The sequence below is a fragment of the Sphaerodactylus townsendi genome, unplaced genomic scaffold, assembly GCF_021028975.2.
Source record: "Sphaerodactylus townsendi isolate TG3544 unplaced genomic scaffold, MPM_Stown_v2.3 scaffold_20, whole genome shotgun sequence".
NCBI lineage: Eukaryota > Metazoa > Chordata > Lepidosauria > Squamata > Sphaerodactylidae > Sphaerodactylus > Sphaerodactylus townsendi.
The window spans coordinates 661289-683934 of record NW_025950363.1 but is presented as its reverse complement, the minus strand read 5'-3'; positions in this window follow the sequence as shown (position 1 = coordinate 683934).

The window sequence follows — 22646 nt, the reverse complement described above, 5'->3', positions numbered from 1 at the left end:
CCTAACCCAGTGGTGGCGAACCTATGGCACGGGTGCCAGAGGTGGCACTCAGAGCCCTCTCTGTGGGCACGCGTGCCCAGAGTTCATCATGTGGGGGGGGGGGGGGAAAATCACCCACACACACACACACACATCTAGGCTGGCCTGGGCACAATCCTTTACCTGGGAGTAAGCTCAGTTGCTGGCAATGGGGCTTGCTTCTGAGTAAACTTTCTCTAGGGTTGATGATTCACCCATTCGAAGCATTGCAAGGTTGCCTCACCAAGCTTACCCCTGAGTAATGCGCACCTCGGAACCAACCGTTGTTTCTAAACGAAAACCTCAGCATTCAGGTTAAATTGCCGTGTTGGCACTTTGCGATAAATAAGTGGGTTTTGGGTTGCAATTTGGGCACCCGTCTCGAAAAGGTTCGCCATAACTGACCTAACCTATATGTGAGGCTGTGACATAAACTGTTAATGATATTTCAGAAGTCCAGCTAATGTGAAAGTTATCTCTTTGGGCATTTTTGAAGCAACCCACTATGAGGTTTCAGTAAATATAAAAGTAGCTCGTTTTAGGGTATATACCATGTCCCCCTTTTGAGGAAGAAAAATATAGACGTTCAGGGTTTTTAAAAAAGATTTTTCTAGTAATCATTATGTTTTATCTGGGTGCTAAATTTTAAGCTTTTCCCTCTAATGCAGCAGTGGCGGAACCACAACCAGCGCAGCGCTGCCAGAGGTAACACTCAGAGCCCTCTCTTTATTGAACGCCAAGCGCACCGTTGCCCCAGTTTGAACGCTTGAAAGTGGCATAAGCTATAAGAGGCGTCACACACCGTGCGCTTTGGCGCCCTCGCGGGTTAGGCGTAGGTGTACCGGAGGCGTGGTGGGGTGTTTTGAGGCAGTCGGGGGCACTGCAGGGCAGGGCAGAGGCAGGTGGGGGTTTGGCAAGGGCGCAGGGCACACGCGTGCCCCAGGCGCAGTTTCCTCTCACTCCACCCCTGGCACTCGGTCTCTAAAAGGTTTGCCATCGCTGCTCTAAGGGAAGTTTCCTGACAATTCTGTTACACCTCTCAGGCCCCTTCTGCACATGCAGAATAATGCACATTCAATCTACTTTCACAATTGTTTGCAAGTGGATTTTGCTATCCCGCACAGTAAAATCCAGCTGCAAAGTGCACTGAAAGTGGATTGAAAGTGCATTATTCTGCATGTGCAGAAGGAGCCTCAATCCAAGAATGGCTTCCATCTATTTCTGAAGACGGTCTTGGAGCCATTGGAAGATGGTATCGATGTTGCCCGGATGTGTCCCCACGAGATACAAGCTTGACATCTGGAATAACGACAGGACATCATGAGTACGCAGCTATATAACTCTGCTCTGGGTCGATCTTAAACAAACTTGCTTCAGTTATCCTTCTAAAAATTAGGATGTCTTTTCTACAAACTTCATTTACTCCTGAATCTGAATTGAACGCCCCCTTCTGGTCACATCAGGGAAGATAACTAAGAAAAGTGGTTTTGATGGGCTGTGGTGGGTTTTCTGGGCTGCGTGGCCATTGTCTGGTACATTTTGCTCCTAAACAGCCCTGGATTGACCAATAAGCATTAGGCCTCAAGTAAAGAGGCTGTATGGAGGGTTTTTTTCCAGTGCCAGATTTACAATAGACCATGGTGCAGTTGAACCGGGGCCCACAAACACCCATAATAGGTGTTTTGTTCCATACAAATGATATTTGAGCCCTGCAAGGATAGGGTGGGGTATAAATCAAAATACAAATATTTATTCATTAGAATATATACATTTTACGCAATGGTGGGATCCAAAAATTTTAGTAACAGGTTCCCATGGTGGTGGGATTCAAACAGTGGCGTAGCGCCAATGGGGCTAGGTGGAATTTTGACGGTGGCTGGGCATTCAGTGGGGCATTAATAATTTCTCCTGTTACTGTAAAAAGCTCTTACTGTAAGTTCCCAAATTTCCAGCTGGTATCTTTCTGTCCATAATTTAAACTCATTATAGCAAGTCCTATCGTCTACTGCCAACAGAAACAACTACTTCTCCTCTAATTGACTGTCTGTCAAACAATACTTTCAAATGCTTAATTTTGTTTCTAGAAATCAAAAGAAGGATACTTTCCTTAAACAAGGAACTTTACCATAAAACATGTTTTTAAAACAGCCCAACAGGAGAATGATCCGTTTTCTACAGCGTAACCAGCCACATAGGAAACGACAGGACTTGATGATTTTTTGGACCTAGTGGAATTTCTAACGGAAAAGCAGACCCAATTAGTAACCCCCTCTCGGCACACACAAATAATTAGTAACCCACTCTCGGGAACTGATGAGAACCTGCTGGATCCCACCTCTGATTTTACGTTTACTATTGTTTTTATTTTGAATTAGATATACGTATATGGGGGTACCATAATCTTTTAAGTGAGTAGGGCTGCTAAAGGTCTTAGGCCCCTTCCGCACATGCAGAATAATGCACTTTCAATCCACATTCAATGCACTTTGTAGCTGTGCGGAATAGCAAAATCCACTTGCAAACAGTTGTGAAAATGGATTGAAAGTGCATTATTCTGCATGTGCGGAAAGGGCCTTGATCCGACCCTGTTCCCAACGTTCCACCTGCATCTATGGTTGCTGTTTTCAAAGACATGTCATGGTATGATGTGTTTCTCTCCACGGCACAGTGCGCCAGCTTAAGCTTAACTGACGATGCTGGGGTGGTTTCTACTCTATTTGCTAGTATAGCTCTATTTGTTTCCTTGTTTATGCTGTCACTGAGTTTTCAATCTGTTACATATAATAACATTTATGGTGGTTTGTTAATGGATTCGGTTTCAGCAAATTAAGAATGACTCAGTAGTTAATTGATGTCATTTTGCAGATTTCTTTCTTGTTTAATGAAATTTATGGCAGGGTATGAGATTTTATGAGTCACAACTTGCTTCTTCAGATGCAGCTCAAATGTAGCTGTGTCTAGCTGAACTGAAAAGTAGTGACTCTAAAACTCCTTTTGCCGAAACTGTCAGTCTTTCTTGGACTCTTGTTCTTTCACGCGCTACGAAAGACTAATCTTTTGACTATTCGCCCGTCTTTCTTGTGTAGTTACTGCTATTATTGCTGTTTTACTGTATCAGGGTGGTGATCTTTACGATTTATTATGAGGGTACTTATACGCTATGCTGGTTTATGCACACCTATTAAAAATAATAAAGAATGCGAATGGGACTTATTTATTTTGGCTGTTTTACATTTATTTATTGCGATTTGGTAAGCCGCCCTACCCCCCAAAGGGCTCAGGGGGGGGTCCACAGCTCTTTCTTTCTTTAATAAAACAAATCCGAATAACCCAGTTAAATACAAAGCCACTTAAGCTTCCTCGAAACTACGGCAGTTCTGAGAAAACACAGAGAAGCCACTTATTACAGCCAGAATAGTCAGTTGTATGTTGTGGCTTTGTGCAGAAAGTTTGAAAACAAGCCCCAAAGATTTTAACAGGATTTACTCAAATGGACCAGATCTGACTAGAAGAAGAAGACTTTATTTACAGTCAATGACCAGATATGTTACAAATCTCCAAAATATCTACAACAAAACAAAGAGTCACAGATCTCTCTCATATTCCCAGCACTATCCATCTATGTATCATTTATACTTTGTGAAGCACACCAGAGCAACATAAAATACTAAACAAAACAAAAAATATCTAAAGGGATGCCCCATATTCAGATCATTTTTTCTTTTTCATTATGAATGAGACAGAATTTTGCTACCCATTTTAGTAATATTCTCCTTCTTATCTTGTAATAGTTTTTCACAACAAAGAGCTTTATCCGAACAATGTCATGGCTCATTCGCGCATGCCAGGGGAATAATGCACTTTCAAACTGCTTTCGGTGCTTTCTTTGAGAGCTGTCGCGAGATAACTAAAAAATCACTGCAAACGGTTATTGAAAGGTGGATTTGAAAGCGCGCATTATTTTAGTGTCGTTGATAGCGAGGCCTATGTCATTTTATTTGTAGTAGATGTGACAGGGCATTTTTTCCTTGCACTCCTCATAAAGGGGACACTTTAATAACATATGCTCTACCTAGCAGTGGTGGCGAACCTTTGGCACTCAGATGTTATGGACTACAATTCCAATGGCACTCAGATGTTATGGACTACAAAATTCCCATCAGCCTGCCAGCATGGCCATGCTGGCAGGGGCTGATGGGAATTGTAGTCCATAACATCTGGAGTGCCAAAGGTTCTCCTACCACTCTATAGTTTCTACAGACTTCAGAGAGCAAGAACATAACGAAGCGTGGGTATCTTTTTTGATATTTCCCCTTCTAAGACAGCAGAAAGTAAATGTGCACTTCTTGCAAGAGTAAAAGCTCTCCTTAGATCTTTGTTATCCAGATAAGTTAAATAAGGAGCAGGGGCAGTGATATATTTCTGTGTATAGCATAGAGGAAAATCTGAATATCTTGCCAGATCAGACTGTCGTGATACGTCTTTGATTCTTTGGGTAAGTTCACTTTTAAAATGATCCCAATTTTTGATCATATGGTTGTTATATGGAAGGCCACATTTATTAAGGCACTTCTCCATCTCTTGAGCCCACCTAGGTTTATAAGGACCAGATCTGACTATGGGTTATCAATACAGGCAAGTGGGGACCCACAAGAAATTTATGAGGGCAGCATCCAATTACCCCTACTTTTGCTCATTCCCCTCTTCCCTTTCAAACTGCCCTTATAAGAGAGCCAGCGTGATGTAGTGGTTAAGAGCAGGTGCACTCTAATCTAGAGAACTGGGTTTGATTCCCCACTCTGCCACTTGAGCTGTGGAGCCTTATCTGGGGAACTAGATTAGCTTGTGCACTCCAGCACAGGCCAGCTGGGTGATCTTGGGCTAGTCACAGTTCTTCAGAACTCTCTCAGCCCCACCCACCTCACAGGGTGTTTGTTGTTGGAGGGGGAAGGGAAAGGAGGTTGTAAGCCCCTTTGAGTCTCCCTATAGGAGAGAAAGGGGGAGGACTCTTCTCTCTATAATCAATTTTAGCAGCCGGTTGCTAGTAGATTTTTTGTGTACTTTCAGACACAAACAGTTTTGCTCCCAGCTGCTAACAGAATTATTTTTTACCTTTGTAGACAAAGCCATCTGTGTCCCTATTGGCATCCCAAGGCCCAACCGTTTTTAATGAAAACTGCTTTCTATTTTGTTTTTCCTTTTGCTCCTGAATTGCTGCAACGTGCTGTGTAAGATACCTGGAGTGTTTCCAAAAGGACCGGTTTTCCCACCGCCTTATTCTGCAGTGCATTCTTTTCAGGCTGCTGCTGCTGCTGCTGCTGCTGCTTCTTCTTCTTCTTCTTCTTCTTCTTCTTATTATTATTATTATTATTATTATTATTATTATTATTATTTTGCACGTTTTGAGTTCTTAGTGTTGTTTTGTGCATACTTCAATTATTCCTAATCATATGTTTCCAATGCATTTTTAATACAGCCTTCTCGTTGGTAAATCAGTCAGGGAGCTTTGACAAATAAAATTGTGTAGGTTGCGCTATCGTTTCCTGGCCATTGTGCATCACACCCTGGATCTATTTCTCCATTTGCGTGGGTGGCTCAGTTTTCCCTTATGTGGTAGCATCCAGAATAGACACATGCGCATCCCAGTCAATTGGTTGGATACAATGCATCTGTTCTGCTAATGGTGACACACCCTGACCTGAATGGAGGGGCGTACCGCCCAGGGGGACATATGGGAGCAAATGTCCCTGGGCAGCACCCATTTAGTCTCGTGGGGGGTGGAAAATCACCCCCACACCCCTCTTCCTTCCCCCCGGTTCCCCTGTGGCCAGCGCTCTCCGGGGAAGGAAGGGCCTGCCCTTCTGCAGATAGCGAGCCTGGTCGGCCGCACAGAGAACACCGCTGGGCCAACCCTGCCATTGTCCCATCCACGTGCCTTCTGGGTGGCCCCACCAAGCAGCAGAGCAAGTTGGGGAGGTGAGTCCCACAGGCTCCTGGCCTTTGCTGGCCTCCAGGAGCAGCAGTGGCATAGGAGGTTAAGAGTTCATGTATCTAATCTGGAGGAACTGGGTTTGATTCCCTGCTCTGCCACTTGAGCTGTGGAGGCTTATCTGGGGAATTCAGATTAGCCTGTACGCTCCCACACACGCCAGCTGGGTGACCTTGGGCTAGTCACAGCTTCTCAGAGCTCTCTCAGCCCCACCTACCTCACAGGGTGTTTGTTGTGAGCGGGGAAGGGCAAGGAGATTGTAAGCCCCTTTGAGTCTCCTACAGGAGAGAAAGGGGGGATATAAATCCAAACTCCTCCTCCTCCTCCTCCTCCTCTTCTTCTTCTTCTCCTCCTCCTCTTTGGCCCAGGGGCCACCTGGGGGAGGGGGGACTCAGTGCTTGGCCTGGACTCTATTTTCTGTCAATATGCCACTGTCTGAATGGCCCAGGTTTGCTCAGTCTTATAAGATCTTGGAAGCTAAGCAGAGTTGGCCCTGGTTAGTACCGAGATGGGAGTCCACCAAGGAAGTGCAGCGCTGCTATGCAAAGGCTGGCAATATCAACTACCTCTGTCCATCTCTTGCCTTGAAAACCCTATGTGGTGTAGTGGTTAAGTGTGGTGGGCTCTAATCCAAAGAACCAGGTTAGATTCCCCACTCCTCCACACAAACAGCAGACTCTTATCAGGTGAACTGGATTTCTTTCCCCGCCCCTCCAAATGAAGCCTGCTGGGTGACCTCGGGCCAGCCATAGTTTCCTCAGAACTCTCTCAGCCCCACCTACCTCTCAAGGTCTCTGTTGTGGGGAGAGGAAGGGAAGGAGTTTGTCAGCCCCTTTGAGACTTCTTGCAAATTAAGAATAGGTGGGGGTATAAATCCAAACTCTTCTTCATAAATTAGCTGCAACTTTTACGGCCCTGGCCCCTGCCTGGTGGAATGCTCTCCCTCCAGCTGTCCGGGCCCTGCGGGACCTCAACGAGTTCCGCAGGGCCTGCAAGACTGAGCTATTCCACCGGGCCTTTGGGGAGACCAGCTGCTGATGTGGGTGCCCAAAACAATCTAAGACCCACTGTTCCCCTCTTAAGAGGAGTTTTAATAGTCGGATGCCATCTATTTTTAATTGGATTTGATAATTGAATGCTGCATTTTAACTCTTAACTTTGTATTTATTTTGTTTCTATTGGTTTGTTAGTGTTGTAAACCGCTCTGAGCCCTCCAGGGGAGGGCAGTATATAAGTGAAATAATAAAAATAAATAAATAAATAAATAAATAAACTTCTCACCACCAAATGACACTTTCTACCACATTCCACGGGGGAGGGGGCAGGGGGGGAGGAGCCACTGGTAGCAGAATAAAACCATGGATTCCACGCTTTCACGAGTGTCAAATCCAGCAGCATCTTAGAGACCATCAAGATTTTCTGCAATCCCATTTGGGAATGTAATCTGAAAACGTTTTACAGGAATTATATAACACCGGAGATCCTTTCAAAAACAGATTAAAAAAGCGTCATCTCTTTGCTGAAGTGCAGAAAAGGAAAAGGTACCTTTGAGCATATGTGGTGGTTACGCGCAAAGATAACTGTCTATTGGCAAGACATAAGCAAACAAATAAAGAAGGTTATCAAACACAGCTTTCCGTTAAAACCTATAAATTATTTATTAAGTCCGATGTTTGCAAAGGATGGTAAGTTGAAAATGCATATGCATTTTATAGCAACAAAAATAGTTCTAGCAAAAAAGTGGAAATCAAAAGAACTTCCTACAGTTGAAGAGTGAATGCAAAAAGTTCACAATCTTGATTTATTTGATAGAATAAGCCACCAAATCCGGATTTCATAAAGAGAGATAAGGATATCCACGTCTTATCTATAGATTGTTAGTATTCTATACAATTTTGGTCACTTATAGAAGTTTGATTGGTTGAAGTGATGTTAAGTATGGATTTGTGTTGTCTTACTGTAATTGTTGTGTGTTATCTTACTGGTGTAAGCTACTTGGAAAATACATAATAAAAATTAATATTAAAAAAAAGATTTTCAGCAGTGGTGAAAGTGGTTAAGAGCAGGTGCACTCTAATCTGGAGAACCAGGTTTGATTCCCTGCTCTGCCATTTGAGCTGTGGGGGCTTATCTGGGGAACTAGATTAGCCTGTGCACTCCAACACATGCCAGCTGGGTGGCCTTGGGCTAGTCACAGTTCTTCGGAGCTCTCTCAGCCCCACCCACCTCACAGGTTGTTTGTTGTGAGGGGGGAAGGGAAAGGAGATTGTAAGCCCCTCTGAATCTCCTTACAGGAGAGAAAGGGGGATATAAATCCAAACTCTTCTTCTTCTTCTATATGCTTTCTGGAGTCAAAGTTCCCCTTATTATAAGGTGACCAGATGGTCATCTTTGTGATCCGGGACGGGGAGGTGGCCGCGTGTGCGGGGCTGCAGAAGGGCACGGGCTTCTGGGGCTCGCCGTTTGCTGCCCAGTCACAGGTATGTGCATGCGCGCGCAGCCGCAGGAGCACACAGGCTTCTGGGGCTTGCCGTTTGCCGCCCTGTGACAGAGCGGCAAACGGCAAGCCCCAGAAGGCCATGCGCTCCTGCGGCCGGGCGCACGGGAGGCTGCCGCACTGCCTTGCGCCCCCAAGGCAGTGCAGCAGCCTCCCCAAAATCGGGACAATTTGTAGAACCTGCGGGATGCGGGACAAATTGTCCAAAGGCATGACGGTCCCGCCAAAAGTGGGACAGCTGGTCAGCCTACTTTATTAGATACTTTGACTTCCGAAAGCTTATATCCCCAAAATCTTTTCAGTTTCTCAGCTGCTACTGGAGTCGGATCTCCCTGTTCTACTACAGATCAACACAGCTTCCCTCTCAAACTATCGTCACACATCCGCTGCACCTGCGCCTTTCCTCCTCTTTCCTGCCAAACACAGTTTGTGGTTTTGCATGCAGGGAACAGCTGATATGCAGGCAAGGGGCCTAGCGTTTCCGGGTAATTTTTTGGATCCGCATTTGTGTTTTGGTTATTATCCAACGCGCATCTTTGATGTCAACCTCCCTGGGACTTGTTTCCATCTCGTTTCCACTCAGATGTTTGTTATCTCCTCCTTCGGGGCTGAAAATAGCATCAATATAGTTTATGTTTCCTTTTTTCCGTACGCATCACTCACATTTCTTTTTGGCTGTCTTGCACATTCTACGTTCTAAAGACAACACGTAAAACCGGGGGGATGCTTGTAGGTCACACCAGTTTCTCCCCTCCCCAAACAGAGTTGGGATAAACAAGTTGGGAAGTCACGTTTTAATTTCCGAGGCCCGTTGAATGATCCGGAGCAGGGTGTGCTGGGAATTTATCTCGTGTGTGTCCCACTGGAGTGGGACGAGGGGTTGCAAACGGGAAAGAGCCACACCATGGCTTGGAGGCACCAAACTCCCATTTCACATGTGATACCAAGTGCTCCTGCCCTTCTCCAAACAACAGGAGAAGTTTGAAGTGTGCAAATGTGTTGCGTATATATCAGAAGTGTGGCTGTAATGGGGACATCTGGGGCGGCTCGCCCCAGGCACTGCCATTGCAGTCACGTGGGGAGGGCGAGGGGCGTGTGGCATGTAGGGGGCAGGGCATGTAGGGGTGGGAGGGGTCACGTGGGCAGTTCATGCCCCGGGCGCAGTTCCCCCTCCCCTCAACATTGGCATTATATATAATAAGCAGAGTAGAACAGAAGAAACAGATTCTCAGTTGCTTTTTTATAAATGAGTTTGCTAAGTATAAGGGAGGGTTACAAGGAGATAAAATAAGAAATCCTTTCTTTCCTGTTACGCATCTACATTACTGTACCTTTGGTTACATTTGGGTATCTATCAGCTGTCTCGTGCTCATGGTCGTAGTGGTGGTGGTTTCATGTCTGCTCAAACAGAGTTAATTTTATAACTTCAGATGTACGTGCTCACTAACATGTAACGCAGTGGTGGCGAACCTATGGCACGGGTGCCAGAGGTGGCACTCAGAGCCCTTCCTGTGGGCACGCGCAAACAGAGTCGCCCCCCCCCCCCACATCTAGGCTGGCCTGGGCCGCTGGGCTCGATTATTAGCATTAAACCTAAGACCTAGTTTTGAGGAGGCAGTGTAGGTAACCCTGTTAAGCGCTGTTAAACCCCACTGATTTTCATGTGAAGAACTAAAGCGCAGTCCTTTACCTGGGAGTAAGCTCGGTTGCTGGCAATGTGGCTAGTTTCTGAGTAAACCCTCCTAGGGTTGTGATTCACCTGTTGGAAGAGTTGCATGGTTCCCTCAAAGTAAAGCCACCGACTACCAACAAGCTTACTCCCGAGAAACGCATGCCTCGGAGCCAACCGTTTTTTCTAAACTAAAACCTCAGTATTCGGGTTAAATTGCCGTATTGGCACTTTGCGATAAATAAGTGGATTTTGGGTTGTAGTTTGGGCACTCGGTCTCGGAAAGGTTTGCCATCACTGGGTTAGGGTTAGCCAATGAGCTTCCATGGCAGACTGGAGGTTCGAATCTGGGTCTCTCAGATCCTAGTCCACTACACAACACTGGTTCTCCAACAACACCCATCCTCAAAAATTGCCACTGTGGGGGACACTCAAGTACTACCCACTGTCATTGTGGCCGATAAAGAGAAGCTCCTCGGATGCAGAGCTGTGCAGGCTGGAGGAATCGAGAGCCCCCCAGATGTGGGTGATCAGCATGTGTTTCCGTCCAGCCCAAACGATACGCGAGATCTTCCAAAGGAAATATTTTCCCCTGGTGCTTTGAGAACCTGTGATGAACGCTTGCCCTTTGACAGCACAAATGTTTTCGTACAGCATGGGAGCCCAGAACACTCTGTTTTCTCTCTGCACACCAGCCTCCCATGGTTCCTTGTTCAAACCCTGTCCAGGCAACAGGACAGGACGGCTGCACCAAGACAACGGTCCCCCATTGCTACGTAAACCCAGAGGTGAAGCCTGGTGTTGATTCTTCTGGAAAAGCGGGAGACTCTAGGCCTGCAGCTCATAAAAATGCACGCGCCTTTGCCAGCAGACAGTGGTGGTCTTTCAACTGACTTGTTTTGTCAAAAGATACTGGCATAATTACATCCAGATGTTTGTGGTGACGGAGAATGGGTTGCAAACTCTTGTATGTGTAAATTGTACCAAAGATGATAATACTTCAACAATGGGGTTGTCTGTGTGAGCTTAAAATTGCCTGTGCTATAAGGGGAGCAGGGGAGAATGACAGATGCACCCCTTTTTAAATTTGTTTTATTTACTGATGTTATTTATAGTCTTCCTTTCTCTCACAGATTCAGTGCTGGTTAGGCATCGTCAGCATGGTGAAGTGGTTAAGAGCAGTGGACTCTGATTTGGAAAACTGGGTTTGATTCCCTCCTCCTACACATGAAGCCGGCTGGGTGATCGTGGGCCAGTCACAGTTCTCTCAGAACTCTCTCAGCCCCACCTCCTTCATAAGTTGTCTGTTGTGGGGAGAGGAAGGGAAAAGGAGTTTGTAAGCTGCCTTGAGTCTCCTTACAGCAGAGAAAGGCAGGGTATAAATCCAGACTCTTCTTATTCTTATAGTGAGTCAGTACAATCAACAAAATGGGATATTCAGTAACGAATGCAGTAGGATTTGCGAAGTCTGAAACCACCAGAAAGAACTGAAGTCAGTATTCACATGACACATTAAACAGTGGAGAAATATTGTACAGTACAGAAGGATGTCGACAAGGATGTTGACAAAACAGTACAGAAGGATATTGACAAGCTGGAACTGGTCCAGAGGAGGACAACCAAAATGGTAAAAGGTCTGGAATCCATGCCCTACGACAGGGGTCTTCAAACGATGGCCCTCCAGATGTCCATGGACTACAATTCCCATCATCCCCTGCCAGCATGGCTAAGTGGCAGGGCTGATGGGAATTGTAGTTCATGAACATCTGGAGGGCCATCGTTTGAAGACCCCTGCCCTACGAGGAGAGGCTTAGGGAGCTGGTTCTGGAACAAGGGCTTTTTCTACTTGGCCTCCATTTTGTTGGGATTTTGCTAAGTGTCTGTCACAACTCAGTTACGAAAGGGTTAACTGTTTGTATGTAAACAAGTTGCTGAAGTCCCTGCTTATGACCTGATCTATTGATTAGCTATTGGTCAGTCAGGTAGTCATTGCGTTACATCAGTGACGGCAAACCTTTTCGAGACCGAGTGCCCAAACTGCAACCCAAAATCCACTTATTTATCGCAAAGTGCCAATACGGCAATTTACCCCGAATACTGAGGTTTCAGTTTAGAAAAAACGGTTGGCTCCGAGGCATGCGTTACTCGGGAGTAAGCTTGGTGGTAGTCGGTGGCTTTGCTTTGAAGGAACCGTGCAACTCTTCCAATGGGTGAATCACGACCCTAGGAGGGTTGACTCAGAAACAAGTCACATTGCCAGCAACCGAGCTTACTCCCAGGTAAAGGACTGCGTTTTAGTTCTTCACATGAAAACCAGTGGGATTTAACAGCGCTTAACAGGGTTACCTACACTGCCTCCCCAAAACTGGGTCTTAGGTTTAATGCTAATAATCGAGCCCAACAGCCCAGGCCAGCCTAGAGGGGGGGGGGCGACTCTGTTTGCGCGTGCCCACAGGAAGGGCTCTGAGTGCCACCTCTGGCACCCGTGCCATAGGTTCGCCACCACTGCCCTACGGGTTTGCCATAAGTCAGCTGTGACTGGACAGCAAACAAAAATAGGATATAGATGTAGGTATAGGGTACTCCTTTGGCCAAGGCATGCCTCTCAGGAGTCATCCTGACAGTCTGAATAATTGTAAGATGGGAAGCCGCTAACACTAACACTAATAAATAGACAGACAGACACCAACCCCTGTTGCTGGTTATAATTAACCGGTACCACTTTAGGAAAGAGATTTGAGGGCTCTCGTGGGTAACTTATTGAAGCCATCTGTTCAGCAGCCAAAAGCAGCCAAAACAGAAAAAATGGAATGCTAAGCTGCATTAGAAAAAGAAGAGCAAATAATATAGACTTGGTAATAATAGCACAGCTGAGAAATATCACTCCGTGCTTATTCAGATGCTCGCCAGATGTGGGATTGACACGGCACGGTGATGAGGACTTCAGCTTTGTCACTTCTTGTGTAGTGTCTGAAGTGACTCAAGCAGAGTAGCCACAATGGATTCATGAACTCCAGATGTTATCTATGGGGTTACATCTGTATGAGTGTGCATTAAGTACTGTCAAGTCGCTTCCAATTCATGACGCCCCGATGCAATAATGCCCTTCAAAATGACCTATCGTTAGCAGCCTTGCTTGGATCTTACAAACTGAGGGCCGTGGCTTCCTTGATTGAGTCAATCCATCTCATCTTGGCTCTTCCTCTTTTCCTGCGGCCTTCTACTTTTCCTGGCATGATTGTCTTTTCCAGTGACTCTTGTCTTCTCATTAGGTGACCAAAGTACAATAACCTCAGTTTAGACATTTTCACTTCTAGGGACAGTTCAGGCTTGATTTGATTTAGAACCCACTGATTTTGCAGGGGGGGGGGGCATGGTATCCGTGGCACTCTTATCCAACACCATATTTCGTTTTGTAAGCCTCCCTGTGCGTCACAATGGTCTTTTCTGAACGAATCACCTAAAATGTTTGTAAAATGTTTTCGATACCACCCTTTACCCTGATGTTCATCTGCACCCATCCCCTCAAAACGATTCATGGCTGCTGCGAGGGGTCTCTCTCTCTCTCTCTCTCTCTCTCTCTCTCTCTCTCTCTCTCTGGGCCTTTCCCCACTTACCTTAAGCCCTGCGCTACTTGAGGAGAGTAGCGCGGGGTCCCCCGGCACTCCCCACGAGAGGGGCGGCGACAGCACAGCCACCCCAATGCTGCCGCTGTCGCGCCCCCTCAGCGCGAGGCATCCCTGGCGCTCTTGCAAAGGGCGCCTTTTGATGACCCCGCGCAGAGCGCGGGGTCGTGGGGACGCCCGGGCACACGCCAGGGATGCTGCGCGCTGGGAATTGCGCACAGCGACGATGGCCGAGGGAAAAGTGGGGAAAGGCCCTCTCTCTCTCTGTCTTTCAGTTATTTGTAGAATCTCCAGTGCTTCCTAGCAGCTGTTCCCTATAACTGCGTCTAATTGATGCTTCAAAGATTTTAACCCCCCCCCCCCCATTTTTAAAAAACCACACAGAAATGATGAAAATAAACAGGTGAGGGGGAATGTAGTCAGGGTCTCAACAAAATGGCCCCCAGGAGGAAGCTCAGGGATGGCAAACAGGCATGGAAAATGGCACTGGGGAAAGAGAATTGTAGTAAATAGGATCGCACAGCAAGGAAAGACATCTCGAAAACGTTTCAGACTAAAGAATCATTTTGAAAGGAGATTTGTTTAGAATGTTTCGAGTCTGGAAATAAAACATTTTCAGAACCAACAGGAGAGGAAAAAAATCCTGCCTCAAAATATTTTAAAAGGTTTTTTCAGAAAGGACCAATGTCACTCTTGTGTTTACCACAGAGGGGAATTCCTAGCATGTCATGATGTCCCTTCCGAGTAAAAACCCTGAAGTGACGTAACACTGATCAATACTTCCTCTCCCCAGGGGCGAGGGTCATGGTAGAGACCTGACAACAGTAATTTATTTTAACATTACACAACTTGGGCCTAGCGCTCCTAACCACAACCACTCCAGCTCAGGGTTGCCATATCCCCCATTCCTAGCTGGCATTTCTGCTGCAACTCTGAAGGACATACGTGAGCAATGAGAACTTTCCTCCTGTACGCAGCGCAGTCCAACGATTGATACTAGTATTTGTGGAGGACTTCAGAAGCACAAGAATTAGCCAGTTTGACTTCTGTGGAAGCGTTGGAGGTCCTGCAACTTGAAAGGTCTTTTCTGCTTTCTGACTAAGCTACGAAACAAGTACCAACAGGGGTGTTGTCGAGTACCTTATAAGAAGCAGAAAGAACTTGGGTAAGCCAAGTGTTTAAAATTCAGTACAAAACATATAAAAGGACTACTTGTGTTCTCTAAAGGACGTCTATGAAACCTGTCACCGTTGTTCTAATGTATAATATAATGTTAAGTGCTGTTCATCCACTATGTGTGCTGAGAATTTTGGTTGATTTAACATATTAATTTTCAATATATTGTAATTGCATTATCAAGATTGAATAATACACGGATGATTTTTTTGAATAGTGAGTTAATTTTGAAGTTTTAAAGTAGTTAACTGTGAGTGAACTTTGAAGTTTTAAAGTAGAGATTCTTTTATGTTAATTAGTAGGTTTTGTGGTACATATTTTGTTGTTTTGTGACAGAACAAGAGCAGGAGAAAAATAAAATTTAAAAAATAGCCATTGGCAAATGGCACAGTGTCTCTTAAGAACATAAGAACACAAGAACAAGCCAGCTGGATCAGACCAGAGTCCATCTAGTCCAGCTCTCTGCTACTCGCAGTGGCCCACCAGGTGCCTTTGGGAGCTCACGTGCAGGATGTGAAAGCAATGGCTTTCTGCGGCTGTTGCTCCCGATCACCTGGTCTGTTAAGGCATTTGCAATCTCAGATCAAAGAGGATCGAGATTGGTAGCCATAGATCGACTTCTCCTCCATAAATCTGTCCAAGCCCCTTTTAAAGCTATCCAGGTTAGTGGCCATCACCACCTCCTGTGGCAGCATATTCCAAACACCAATCACACGTTGCGTGAAGAAGTGCTTCCTTTTATTAGTCCTAATTCTTCCCCCCAGCATTTTCAATGAATGCCCCCTGGTTCTAGTATTGTGAGAAAGAGAGAAAAATTTCTCTCTGTCAACATTTTCTACCCCAACTTTCTACCCTCATCATATGGGAGTGCTCATGCCTTTCTAGGAATTGCCTGAAACTATAGTAAAAGCACAAGAGTTCTTAGCAATTCCTAGAGAGGAATCGAGGAAAGAGTATATGAAGAAAGCTTTTCCCTGAAGCTCTTAATAAATGAGAAATATTCCAACAGATGTTTCATCTGATCCAGCACTTCCAAACGTGCAGTGGATTTTACTTTAGGCAAAATTGGATGACATCATGGGATCCATCAACTACCCAGCAAGCTAAGATGGAATATCTGGTAACAGCTGTAGCCAAACTGTTTTTATAACTTTAATATAGTCGTTCACGTCAATTCCGACACATACTGGCAAAGGTTCCACTCTGTAATTACAGGTTAGAACCACGCGGTTCTGTCCCTATCCAATCCTCAAAGCACTCCACAGGGGAAAGATTCCCCGGAGGGGAAGCTAAGAGATAATCCTTTGAGGATCCTAAATAATTAAACCATTCCTGAGTAACGTCGTCTTAATTTGTTTGTTTTGGAAGGGAAAAAAGCACAGGTGGAAAGAGAGCTGGGTGGTGGTTTTTTCTTCACTCAAAACATGCAGCGTTTAGCTTGCCCAGTTGTTACGCAGATGACATCATTCACGTTGTGAATTGCAATGGATTAGGAAGGCCATTGGACTACGGGCTGCGTTGGTGATACAAAGGAAAAAAGCATCCAGAAAGGAATACAGGCTCTGGCCAAACAAAGGGAAGTGGGCAATCAGGAAAGGAAAAAGAAAACTAGAGTAGCGTATTGATGAAAACATGCAGACAAACAATAAGGGCTCTTTTAAATATATCAGGAGCAGGAAATGAAACGAGGGAGTGATTGTATCCCTGGAGGAAAAAGGATAAAAGGACTCCTTAAGAAAGACCGGGGGACAGCAGAGAAAAATGAATATTTTGAATCTATTGTAACTGCAAAATGCGAGAGTACATATGCATGCCAGAACTGCTATTTTTGGGAGGGGTGATTGAGGAATTGAGTCCAGATAAGCTGATGAGAGGGTTGCCAACAGGAGTGTACCGCCCAGGGTAAAATATGGGATCAAATGTCCCCAGGCGGTGGCCATTTAGTTAATACACACAAACACACAAATCTCCAGGTATTTTCTCCATTTGTCTGCACTCACCTGTTTGAAAACCTTTCCTGGTCACCATTTTGTGGTCATTTCTGGGTTTTTTTAATATAGATCTATAGATTCAACACTAGGAGGCTTCAAAACCTCATTCTCTAGGGGTAGCTACATAGACATGACCCTCTCCCTGAAATCATTTTTAAAAACTGATGTAAATACAGCGTGAGATGGCCAACGTGAGCTCAGAAAATGGCTCCAGCAAGGAAGTCCGGGGACCACAGAACAGCTTCGGAAACATTTAAAGAGATCTGCACAGCAAGTGAAAGAAACATTTCTTCCACGAAAGAAACGCCTTCATAACATGGCTTTTAAAAAAGAATCCCTTGGGAACAGCATGCAAATAAAATGTTTTCAGGCAGGAAATAAAACATTTTGGGCTAAAAACCATGCAGAACTCCATGGAGGAAACATTTTATTTCCTGCCTCAATATGTTTCATTTTGGCTGTGCGGAAAAGTGTCTTTCACCAGCAAGTGAAGACTAGGTTGTTTCATCTGGCATACCATCAATTATTGCTCCTTCTAGAGTTGTTTGTTTACGTGTTTCGATTGAATTATCCTATCACTTTAACCGTATAGTTAACTGTTTAACTGTTTTAATTTTTTTATGTTGGTTGTCTTATGAACCCTGATTGGATGGAAAGGCAGCTTATTTTTTAAAATAAAAAAATAAAATAACAACACCCATTTGGCACAACTTGATTATCTCCTCAATTTCCCCTTTTGCAGCACAACAACCCACATCTATTTTTATTACTTTTGGGGACTAACTAGGATTTCTTGTGCTGCATTGATTTTGGCAGACTTCTCTCCTGAAGGCATCGAAGGGGGAGCCGTTCGTGAACGTCTGCTTGTCTTGGCCGTCTCTCTTTTGGGAGTGTTCCTTTCGGGAGTCACACAGTCAAACACTGATTCTGTGTGAACCAGCTAAGGTCATCTTTCATCTACCTCTGCAGAGCCGGAAAGCCATATAAACGATTGAACCAGATCAGGCTGGATCACTTTTGTTCTCAGTCGAGGAAGCTGACCCAATAACCTAGTGAAACAGAGATGAAAGAAAGCAAACAGCCTATCTGGACACTCTTGGGCCAGCAAAAATTGGGGCCAAGGATAAGAAGCCCACACCCATCTCCTTTGGGAAGCCCCCTTGCAGGGATGAACTGGAGGAAAGCATTAATCTTGGAAGATGTTTTCCCAGAGTGTTTCGAGATGAAAAAGTGGCCTCTCAGGTTCGTAGCAAGAACGGGTCCCGAGGAGGGCGACCAAAATGGTAAAAGGTCTGGAATCCATGCCCTACGAGGAGAGACTTGGGGAGCTGGGGATGGTTAGTTTGGTGAAGAGAAAGTTAAGAGGTGACATGAGATCCATGTTTAGATATTGGAAGGGATGCAATGTTTGTGAGGGAGCAAGCTTGTTTTCTGCTGCTCCAGAGACTAGGACCAGCAATAATGGGTTCAAGGTGAAGGAAAAGAGATTCCACCTAGACATCAAGAAAAACTTCCTGACAGTAAGGGCTGTTCGACAGTGGAATGAAGTATGGTGGAGTCTCCTTCTTTGGATGTGTTTAAATAGAGGCTGGATGGCCATCTGTCAGGAGTGCTTTGACTGTGTGTTCCTGCAATGCAGGGGGTTGGACTTGATGCCCCTTCTAGTCTCTTCCAACTCTATGAATCTGTGACATGTATTGACAGTGGATCTCTGGTCCCCACACCCTCTCTTGCATTCTCTGCCATCTTGTTTACTTAGGCATCTGAATCAGCCATATGTCTGTACTGGAGAAGAGAGGAGCTGTTTTCATAACTGCCCACAGACTGGCTGTGCATTTTATTTACCCTGTTTCCCCCCAAACAAGACAGTGTCTTATATTAATTTTTGCATCCAAAGATGTGCTATGTCTCATTTTCAGGAGATGTCTTATTTTTCCGCTCCACAGCTGCATGCTCTGGTCGACGGGCATGCGTCCAAACAAAAACTTTGCTACGTCTTACTTTCGGGGGGTGCTTTATATTTAGCACTTCAGCAAAACCTCTACTACGTCTTATTTTCAGGGGATGTCTTATTTTCAGGGAAACAGGGTATTTAGATTTCTTTCACGTGCACAAAGAGCTGGTTCAAAGCCTGCAAACTTTTCTTAGACAAAACAATCACCCGACTCAAATATCAAAAATCTTCAAAATTCCATGTATGCTACTTGCAATGTATTGTGCTTAAAGAATCCAACCAAATAATGCTGGACAAAAGCCCAAAACCAAAACAAATGTCAGATCACAAAGACCAGAGGGTAAAACGTTGTTTCTTAGGAGGTTTCACCAAGATAAGAACATAAGAACATAAGAACATAAGAACAAGCCAGCTGGATCAGACCAAAGTCCATCTAGTCCAGCTCTCTGCTACTCGCAGTGGCCCACCAGGTGCCATTGGGAGCTCACCTGCAGGATGTGAAAGCAATGGCCTGCTGCTGCTGCTGCTGTTGCTCCCGAGCACCTGGACTGTTAAGGCATTTGCAATCTCAGATCAAGGCAGATCAAGATTGGTAGCCATAGATCGACTTCTCCTCCATAAATCTGTCCAAGCCCCCTTTAAAGCTATCCAGGTTAGTGGCCATCACCACCTCCCGTGGCAGCATATTCCGAACACCAGTCACACGTTGCGTGAAGAAGTGTTTCCTTTTATTAGTTCTAATAAAGATAACAGTTAAACAGTCATCTCATTGGACTCTTCCCCTACCAAGGCTTGGGCAGAAGGTGCCACACAGACACGGCCTCTTCCCTGTGCAGGGGCACTGTCGTGGCGAGGGACTCTCCCTGGCAATGTTTCTTGCAGGTATGGCGCCCGCCCTGCAGGGAGGGCCACCCCTTTGCGATCTGAGTGCCTGAGCCAGGTTTGCCTGCCCCCCCTCCTGAGTTGCTGCGGCTCGTCTGGCCCAGCCGCGTGGAGGATCGCGCTTTCGGGCTGAACAGCCGCCTGGTTGCAGCCGACACGGGCAAGGTGGCCGACAAACCAAGGCCGTGTCAATCCTTCTCTTTCCTCCACCCTCGGCGGAGGAGAGTCAGAGGCCCCAAAGCCATCACCCGCTCGCTCCTCGCCACTGCCCCAGAGAGGTAGGAGCACAATTTAGGGGGAGGGAGCAAATTTGGTGGGACCCGGTGGCCCCATTTCAGTTTGTGCCCTGGGCGCCATTTTGTTTAGGTACGCCCAGTGGTGGGATCCAAAAATTTTAGTACCAGGTTCCCATGGTGGTGGGATTCCAACTGTGGTGTAGCGCCAATGGGGCTGGGCGGGGCACGATGGGGGCGTGGCCGGGCATTCCAGGGGCGGGGCATTCCTGGGCAGGGCTGTGGCAAGGACGCAGCCGCTGCGCCGGTCCTTGGGCGGGAAACGAATGCACACAGGCGCAGGCTACTACGCATGCCGGTGCACCTCCTGCTAGACTGCTTCAAGTTCTGCGCGCTACTGCTGAGAGGAGGGGCGTAACTAAGGCAAAAATCACGTGGCAAAGTCACCAATTAGTAACCCCCTCTCGGCACTCACAAATAATGAGTAACCTACTCTCGGGAACCTGTGAGAACCTGCTGGATCCCACCTCTGGGTACGCCACTGTGCACACCATCTTCCAAAGCAGCCCTTTTCTTGAAGAGAAGTGGAACAAATGATTTAACAAAATAAAGACGCCATTGATGCAGTCTGGAGTTCAGCTGTCATTCCAGGAGATCTTCAGTTCCCACCTTGAGGTTGGCAACCCTAGCACAGAGGGGGAATGAACCCTGTGATTCCAGCCCTGGACACATTCACACATTCTGTTTCCATCTGCTCTATGTCCCCCGCCATGCAGGGCTGCTCTGCACGGGCATCTAGAGACACCTTGCCAGAGACATGCTGATTCCATCCTTTCATACACACAAGCAGCAGGCAAAGAGAAACAGCATTGGCCAGGCTGCGCTGCTCCACCCTAAGGAAGGGAAACGAAGGAATCCTTCAGCTCTTGAACCAACTCGTGTCAATATTGTGGTGGTCGAGCACCGTCTTTGACCTAGAGCTGAACTCTCCTCCTAAAATGGCAGCGTAACCTTGGACTTCTCCACCCAAATCCATATTTGGTCATTGACTGTAAATAAAGTCTTCTTCTTCTTCTCCACCCAAATCCTAAAACCGCTCTCATCACCTTTGCAAGACATTTAATACCTCACAGTATTCCAAAGTCAACTGACTGAGCCTGTTTCTTTGAGTCAACATATAAAGATGGTGATCCTCTTGGTAGTTTCCAAGTAATTAGTTCTTCAGTGCGCTAAAATGTCTTCGATTTGAACCCTCAGTGTGAACTATGGACGCCAGGTAGACGTCATTCTGACTAGTTCCATGTTATAATTTATATTTATATGTTAGATTTCTATTCCGCTCTACCCCCGCAGGGCTAACTATGGCTAGGTCAATATACTGTTGTGGTTTAGAGCAAAATGGGCCCCCAACCTTTTGAGTCTGCGGGCATCGATTGTCCCCCTAAGAAAGAGCAGAGAAGAGGAAGAGTTTAGACCCCATCTTTCTCTCCTGTAAGGAGTCTCAAAATGGATTATAGTCACCTTCTCTTCCCCTCCCGAGTGGACTGCTACAATTCAAGCAGCTGGTCAGATGCATCAGGGCAGGTTCAATTCAGATTCAATTCAATTTATTACAGTCAAAGACCAGCAAATTACAGTCAGGGACCGACAAATTCTATACAGCAAATTACAGTCAAGGATCAACAAATTCTATACACGCTCTCAACCTTGTAATTCCCAGTATAATTGTAATATATAAAATACCTTCAAATCAACACTAAGGCCTAATTTGTTTCACTTGTCCCATACATACGGTAACTTAGCGTTAAAATACATCCATAACTTTGTGTTAAAAAAATCCAATCCATAACTTAGCGTTAAAATAAATCCGATCTATAACTTAGCGTTAAAATGAATCCATTCCATAACTTAGCGTTAAAATGAGTCACTCAAGTTAAAAGTATTCATATATACGTGGACTTGCCTACTTATTGTCTTTCGGCCTGTCTGCACTCCCATTTGTTCAATCCTAGATTAAAATGATAATAGTAATAATATTAATAATGATTTTGAGCCATATATTCATATATCTGTATCTCTAATACAATATCAGTTGCCTGCTCACTGGTCTGCGTTTCTTTATAACAAATGTACAAAATTTGGCAACCAAATTTGGCATCAGGGCAGGAGACTGTGTCAGCGGGCAAACGGCAAGCCTTAGGATCAGTCAGATGTGAGTTTCCCACTGAGAATTCAACTTTTGCAGACTGTATCCCAGGGTTCCCCAATGCCCACCAATACCTTTCCTGGTACCCATCCACTTTTAGAAAATGGGTGGAGCCAGGTAGGGCAGGGCTTTGTATTGGCCACTGGAAATTTCAATGGCTGTGCAGATTTTTGAAAAAAAATTTCATGGCAGCTGCCATCACAACACAAGGATCTTCACTGTGTGACTGAAACTGTGGCAGCCATTGTGTGGGTGGCTGCATCTCCCGTGGCAGACATTTCGTGCTGTGCCCACAAGGCCATGTCAGAATTCCAAAGGTCCCCACAGGTTCAGAAACGTTGGAGATTCCTGCTCTTCGCATGCACACGGAGCCCTCGATGCAGGGAGGAAATGATCACCAGGAAG